Raw genomic sequence first — 7,744 nt, forward strand, 5'->3', positions numbered from 1 at the left:
ATTCCGAACAATTTGGATTTCAAGAACATATTGAGCATCTCCCAAATCTTTCATTTGAAATTGAGATGCTAGCCATTTCTTTGCGTCAACAAGGAATCCTATCTTATTCTCAATGAGCAAGATATCATCGACATAAAGGACCAAGAAAGCTACAGTCTTGTTGACTATCTTCTTGTAAACACAAGGTTCGTCAACATTCTGTTCAAAGCCATAATATTTGATTGTAGTGTCAAACTTTATATTCCAGGATCGAGATGTTTGTTTTAATCTATAAATGAATCTATTAAGCTTGCAAAATCTTTGCTCTTAAATCTGTTCAAAGTACCCTTCTGGTTGAGACATGTAAATACTTTTATTAAGATGACCATTCAAAAAAGCTGTCTTGACATCCATTTGCTAGATTTTATAATCATAGAAAGTAGCAATGGACAAAATTATTCTAATTTAATCATGGCAACAGGAGAGAAGGTTTCTTCATATTCTATCCCCTCTCTTTGGGTAAAACCTTTTGCCACGAGCCTGACTTTATAGATTTGCACCTTATCAGTTTGATCTCATTTTCTCTTATAGATCCACTTGCAACCAATATGTTTTACCCTATCAGGTTGATCTATATGTTCCCAGACAGAATTGAAGTACATCGACTTCATTTCTAAGTCCATGGTTTTTATCCATCGATCTCTATCTACATCTTCATTGCTTGTTTAAAGGTTAATGAATCCTCTAAGCCATCATCAAGTATGATGACATGAGTTTCTGTTAAGCCTATATAGATATCAGACTGTTGAATAACCCTTCCACTACATCGAGGTGTAAGCCGTAGCGCGCTAGCGCTAGCGCGCGTACTCTTCCTCGAGATATATGAGCGAGACTCTATACAGATCTATGGATCTCCCCAGCATCAAAGCGAGACTCCATCAAAATCTGCCACTCGTTTGGCGACGCCTTCTTTTCTATGAACACCCCACCACTGAATGATGAACTTTGCCAGTCTTCGCCTCCGACCCGACCTGGAGAGAACACAGGGTAAGGGCTTGGCCCGCCTGAATATAATTCATATCTCCTTCGTCTTGTCGAGAAGGGGGAAAGCCCAGGGAACAGGACAGTAACTCTTCTATTACATTACGGAGGAGTCAATTCTCGTCATGATCGATCCATGTCCTACCGTAGTGCCCGAAGCGCTTTCTTAGCAACCAAAGCTAGCTTACTAAGGCGAAGGCTCTTTTGGTTGATTGCACGAGTTCGCCAGTCAATCCACCGTTTTCTTGCTTGGTGCGCTAGTGCGCCTGACTCATCTCATGAGAAGGATGTGATGGAGTAACAACTCTTGTGATTTATCTATAGATTCCCTGGACAACTCATCTAATACTAGTTTACTACGAGGTTGATGATTTCTTATGTGATCCTCTTATAAGAATGCAACATTTTTCGATACAAATATCTTGTCTTCTTGAGGATCACAAAATAGACCACCTTTTGTTTCTTTAGGGTATCCTACAAATAGGCATATCTTTGAACGTCGTTCCCACTTCTTAGGATTTTGCACCAACACGTGTGTCAGGCATCCCCAAAATTTGAAATGATATAAACTACTTTTACATCCTCTCCATAACTCATATGGTGCATCTGAAACACTTTTTGAAGGAACCATGTTCAGTATATGTACAATAGCTTATACTGCATATCCCAAAAGGACTGAGGTAACTGGACATAACTCATCATTGAACGAACCATATTTAATAAGGTTCGATTTCTCCTTTCTATTACACCATTTTGTTATGGTGCACCAGGTGTAGTGAGTTGAGATTGAATTTCATGTTCTACTAAATAGTTATGGAATTGTAAATCCATATACTCACCACTCCGATCTGATCGAAGTGCTTTTATCTTTTTACCTAATAGGTTCTCAACCCCAGTCTTAAATTCTTTGAACTTTTTAAGAGTTTGAGACTTATGATGCATTAGGTAAATATAGCCATATTTAGAATAATCATCAATAAAACTGACATAATATTCAGATCCTCCTTGAGCTTTAACATTCATCGGGCCATAAAGGTCTGAATGTATAAGTTCTAGACGTTCTTTGGTTCTAAGACCTTTTTTTGAAAAAGATCTTTTAGTCATTTTTTCCTCAAGACATGATTCACACGGAGGTAAAGATCTATCTTCTAATTAATGTAGATGACCATTCTTTACTAATCTATCAATCTTATTGAGATTTATGTGATCAAGTCTTAGTGCTAAAGATAGGCATTAACAGAAATCTTTCTTTTCTTATTTTGAGTTTTTGCCGTTTTAAACATCTCTATATTTAAAATGAATTTTTCCACAGTTGGTTTTCAGTTGGTTTTAACACATACAAGTTATTTTCAAGTTTAATTGTATACATTTGAACACCTTTTGAAATAATGAACACTTCATTTATATCAAAAGTGACTTTATACATATGTTCCCGCAAATAAGATATAGAGATTAAGTTTTTTTTCATTTTAGGTACAAAGTATACATTTTAAGTAAAATGTAAGAATCTAAAAAAAAAAATAACCTGATGTTTTCTACTTCTTTTGCTGAAATGACTTCACCTGTTCCCACTTTGAAAGTCATTTCATTTTCTGATAGCTACTTCCAGGAACTAGTTTCCTATAAGAAAGTGAAAATATGATTAGCGGCGCTTGAATCCAGTATCTAGGTTAAGTGAAAACTTTCCATTAAACATGTTTATATTTTAATTAAATCGAATTTACCTTGATTTGTCTTCTCAGTTTTCTTTTCCGCAAGATATTTAGGGAATCTCTTTCGAAGAGTTTTCTCACTTTTCGTACAAATGCTGTATAAATAAGATTGATTACAACTTGAAAACTCTTCTCAATGAACTCCAGACTTACCAATCTTTAATGAAAAATAAAGAAGGGGAAACAAATGTTGTTTCCCAAAGGAAATTTCAGAAGGGTGCTTCATCTAGTTCAAAACCCTCTGAAAAGAAGTCTGAATCTTCGACGGATAAGAGTATACAGATGAAGAAAAAGGGAAAAGAGAAGAAACAGTCTCCTGCCACTAAAAGCAAGAAGAAAATTGCAAAAGGAAAATGTTTCCATTGCAACGTATACGGGCATTGCGAGGGGAGTGCAACTACTGAGCTTTATTGGAGTGACCCAATAGTTAACGAATGTTGACTAATTAGATTTAAAGAATTTATCCAATTAATCTCAGATCGTTTGAACCCATGATCTGTAGGTCCATTAGGTCCCCCTAATAGCTCACAAACGGATTAAACCTTAGAACAAAGTGATGAGTAAATTTGAAACGTTCAAATTTGAATTAAGGGAATTAGTAATCATATATGATATAATTACACATTTAATTATCGAATTAAACGAAATTAAGGAATTGGATAATATTTATATTTGATTTAAATATTAATTACATGAAACAGATTCATGTATTAGGAATCGGTAGTTGAATAATTTGATATTTCATATCAAATTTTAAATTAATTAAATAGTTTAATTAATAATTAGTTTTATTCGAATTAATTTTGGTTAAAACTAATCATTCAAATCGAATAAATTAAATTAATTTTAGAATTTGAAATTTAATTTCAAATTAAATTGGTATTTAATTATTCAATTTAATCGAAAATTGGAAAAAACCCACTTTCTCCATTTTTGACTTCCCCATCCTAGTTCCATAGTATTTGGTGTCAATGTCTTGTAAGATTGAAAATTGCATGAAGTGATTACATATAGATGTAGTTTATTATTCAGGAAAAACCCCATGCAATTTTGGAAATCTGATGGTTTTAGAGAGAAGAAGTCTTCTTCATCTCAAAAACAAAAATACTGTCTCTTCCTCCATCGAATTTCCTAAAATTTCAACTTATTTTGAGTTCCACTACCCAATCTAAGGTCCTAGAGAATAGTAAGGAAGATCAAGTGGAGGTCTACAACCATTTAGAGTGGAGATTCAAACTGGAACTTGAAGAATTTGAAAGTTTTTAAAGGTATATTTTAGAAACGCTCTTCTTATATCATGAACATGCTTACTTAGATGCTAAAATTGATGAATTAGAGTACTTAATGATCCTAATTTCTTCCGCTGATTGCACGTTAACTCCATCATTTGCAAGCTTAATCGGTCCATTTAAGGACTGAAACAAACTTCTCGATCTTGGAATATAATATTTGATACTGTGATAAAATCTTATGACCTTGATCAAATGTTGATGAGCTTTATGTTTACAAGAAAATCATCAACAACTCAGTAGCTTTCCTCATGCTGTATGTGGATGATATCCTACTCATTGGGAATGATGTAGGTTTTCTGACTGATGTAAAGAAATGGCTGGCCGCCCAATTTCAAATAAAAGATTTGGGAAAGGTGCAGTTTGTTCTAGGGATCCAAATCATTGGGGATCTTAAGAACAAAAGATTGGTCTTGTCTCAAATTCTATGTTGAAGTAAAGGAAATTTCTAAGTGTTGAATAGATTTTCCTTGAGTAGTTTGAGATAAGCCTTAACTAGTAAAAATTGGGTTAAGTATAATGCCAAAAAGAAATTTTGCGTTGGTGTGATGCCATGTGTTAGCCATGAAGCTTTTAGAGGTTATTTGAGGCGTTGAAGGAAGCCAAAGTGTGGCCAAGAGAAACGCATGCGACAACCAATGTCTTGAGAGGTTAGAACAATGCATGCGGCACGATGGATGCGATGGTTGTGGCAGTACTACGTGAGGGCATGCAGTGATGCGGCTGATGGTATGCGGTTGAATGTATGCGTGTATGCGGCTGAAGGAATGCATTGGTAGTATGCGATAGAGGCATGCGGCAGTGCTACGCAATGGCATGCGGTGATGCTGCACGATGGATGCGATGGCATGCGGTGATGGATGCGATGGATACAATGGATACGACAGCCTTGCTAAAGTATGAGCTGGGCGACGGAACGAGCTAAGGTGGACGCATGGTGATTTGTCCTTGCATTACTAAGGCTTGCGATAATAAGGTTCATGAGGTTGGTTGCATTGGTCATAAGAGTTGCGTTAGCAAGAACCTAGGCGATGGTGAGCTATGCCTTGAGGTGTTGAGTTGAGAACCAAGTCGATCTAAAGGTTGTTATGCGTTGGTGATGTGCTATGAGCCAAGGACGTCCGAGGCATGTGGACGCATGCACCAATTGGTGGTGTCCAGACATAGGAATGTTGCGGCAATTGGATGGGCACATTTTTGGTTAGACGAACGCATATGAAGGATGGATGCATTCAAGGACGTCATCCAGACATGTGGCTTGTTAGGAAGAAATCTTAGGCCTTAAGTAAATGAGGTGGATGCATAAGAAGACATGAAAATTTGAGGGCTATGCGTTGGTAAAAGGGGAGCAAGACACTTTGGATTGCAATGACGCAAGATTGCGTTAATAATGTAAGGAAAAGACACTTGGACATGCAGCCAAGTAGGAGGTGTCGGCCTTAGAGAAATCTTGGACGCCTATAAATAGGGCCAAGGACTTCAGACCATAACTCAAATTCTCCTCAAAAGACATAAAGAATAGTGTATTGGGATGAGATCTGTCTCTTATACACATCTAGATGTGTATAAGAGACAGCTATACGTTGGTGTCATGCGGCGATACTATTCGTTGGTGTTATGCGGTGGTGCTACGCAATGGCATGCGGTGATGCTGCACGATGGATGCGATGGCATGCGGTGATGGATGCGATGGATACAATGGATACGACAGCCTTGCTAAAGTATGAGCTGGGCGACGGAACGAGCTAAGGTGGACGCATGGTGATTTGTCCTTGCATTACTAAGGCTTGCGATAATAAGGTTCATGAGGTTGGTTGCATTGGTCATAAGAGTTGCGTTAGCAAGAACCTAGGCGATGGTGAGCTATGCCTTGAGGTGTTGAGTTGAGAACCAAGTCGATCTAAAGGTTGTTATGCGTTGGTGATGTGCTATGAGCCAAGGACGTCCGAGGCATGTGGACGCATGCACCAATTGGTGGTGTCCAGACATAGGAATGTTGCGGCAATTGGATGGGCACATTTTTGGTTAGACGAACGCATATGAAGGATGGATGCATTCAAGGACGTCATCCAGACATGTGGCTTGTTAGGAAGAAATCTTAGGCCTTAAGTAAATGAGGTGGATGCATAAGAAGACATGAAAATTTGAGGGCTATGCGTTGGTAAAAGGGGAGCAAGACACTTTGGATTGCAATGACGCAAGATTGCGTTAATAATGTAAGGAAAAGACACTTGGACATGCAGCCAAGTAGGAGGTGTCGGCCTTAGAGAAATCTTGGACGCCTATAAATAGGGCCAAGGACTTCAGACCATAACTCAAATTCTCCTCAAAAGACATTCAGAAGAGCGTATGAAGGCTAATTGGGAGGAGACTATGCGTTGATTAGCAAGACCATGCGTCTGTCTCTTATACACATCAGATGTGTATAAGAGACAGGTTCCAGGGTGTTGCTAAGATCAAGGTTTGCCACAAGCCATAGTTATACTTCTGGAGGGTTTTACAGTTGTTGATGTAAACTTTGTAGTTAAGTCTTGAAGTTGTATAAATGTTACGTTGTTGTAATAAAATGGGCCTACTTATTCAGTTGGTTGTTGAAGTTGTTCATTGGTATCAGAGTTATTTCCGCAAGAGTTATTAGGCAGTAAGTGTCAACAAAAGGGTTGATAACTGCTGCAGTCATGTCCTTTCCTAGGCTCAGTTGGACAGTAGGTATCATTAAAGAGTGGTATCTGCGGTCCCTCACGCTTCTCCTCGGGTTCAGAAGTGCGGGCTCGGGGCAAGGTGTGACACTTTCAGGCATGGAATTGTATTGTCTAAGGAATAGTATCTTAAGACTCCTCAAGAGGTTGAGGCAATGAGACAAATTTCCTATACATCGGCTGTTGGTAGCCTTATATACAATGTACCAGACCTGATATTTACTATGCAATAAGGATTGTCAGTAGATATCAATCCAATCTAGGATTAGATGATTGGACAATGGTCAAAACAATCCTCAAGTACCTTCAGAGAATGAGGGACTATACACTTGTGTATGGAGATGATGATTTGATCCTTACAGAAAACACGATCTCTAACTTTCAGACTGATCGAGATTCTTGAAAATCTACATCAAGGTCAATTTTTACTCTGAATGGAGGAGCTATAGTTTGGCCAAGCATTGAGAAATGATGTATCGCAGACTCCACTATGGAAGCTGAATACGTAACTGCATATGAAGTTGCTGAAGAGACTATTTGGCTTAAGAAGTTCCTTACAGATTTGGAAGTTTTTTCAAATATGTCTTTGCCCATCACACTTTATTGTGATAATAGTGGTGTTGTGGCAAAATCTAAGGAACTTAGGATTCATCAAAGAGGAAAACACATTGAGCGGGAATATCACTTAATTCGGGAGATTATGCATCAAGGTGACGTGATTGTCATAAAGATTGCTTCGGAGCACAAAGTTGCTAATCCGTTTACAAAGGCTCTCACGGATAAAGTGTTCGGGAGATTATGCATCAAGGCAACATTAGCTAGGTCTACGAGATAAGCGGCATATTGTCTAGGGCAAGTGGGAGATGTTATTGGGATATAGTGTATGCCCTAGTTTATTGTATTTTGTACTTTATTTGTATTGTACATTTGGCTCCCTAAGCTTTGGGCAAGTGAGAGATTGTTGAGATTGGTGTCCTAAATCTCTTGTATTCTCGTAGTTTGTAAACTTTGTATAAACAAATTG

The sequence above is a fragment of the Benincasa hispida genome, chromosome 4 (assembly GCF_009727055.1).
Source record: "Benincasa hispida cultivar B227 chromosome 4, ASM972705v1, whole genome shotgun sequence".
In the NCBI taxonomy this organism is placed as follows: Eukaryota; Viridiplantae; Streptophyta; class Magnoliopsida; order Cucurbitales; family Cucurbitaceae; genus Benincasa; species Benincasa hispida.